Consider the following 679-nt stretch of genomic DNA (forward strand, 5'->3'; position numbering starts at 1 on the left):
CCTGACACACAAGCACGCATGCGTCACCAGTACTGCAGTAGGTATTATCCCATGGAAAGATGCACGTACAGAATTGACTCACTGTTTTAACTCGTTATCCGAGTAACAGATGACTTAAGAAGTAGAAATAATTAACTTTTTAATTGTAAATGCCAGAATCAGAACTCAAGCTGCCTTAAATGCCAAAAACATTACAGTAAGGAAATGTGTTGGAAATACCTAAATTATTACTTTCAAAACAAAGTAGTATAAAAATTAAAACCTGTACACAGGTGGCTCTTTTGAATCATTAATTTATAGGAAAACCATTTATGGAGCACTTCCTGGGTGCCGCATACTGCTAGCAGCAGGCAAGGGGATGGGCCAGGCTCACAGCAAGACTCGTATGTGGCCGTCACGTGGTGGACATATGGTGGGACAAGTGGCAGGCCAGGGGCACAGTGAGCTGCCCCTGGGGCACTTGGGGAAGGTGTCACCAAAGAGCTAACGGGACCTGCATTGTGAACTGTGAGTGTACATTGCAAGTCAGACGAAAAGGAGCTGGGTACGTGTTCTAGCAGTGGGGTGGGGAAAGGGGGATCCTGTCTAGGGGAACTCGAGGCACAAGCAGCCCGGGGGCTGGCAACTTTCTGGGACTGCACCCCACCCTGCGTCTGAGACACCGGTGCAGATGGAGCAC

Source organism: Octodon degus, unplaced genomic scaffold (assembly GCF_000260255.1).
Source record: "Octodon degus isolate 3935 unplaced genomic scaffold, OctDeg1.0 scaffold00207, whole genome shotgun sequence".
NCBI lineage: Eukaryota > Metazoa > Chordata > Mammalia > Rodentia > Octodontidae > Octodon > Octodon degus.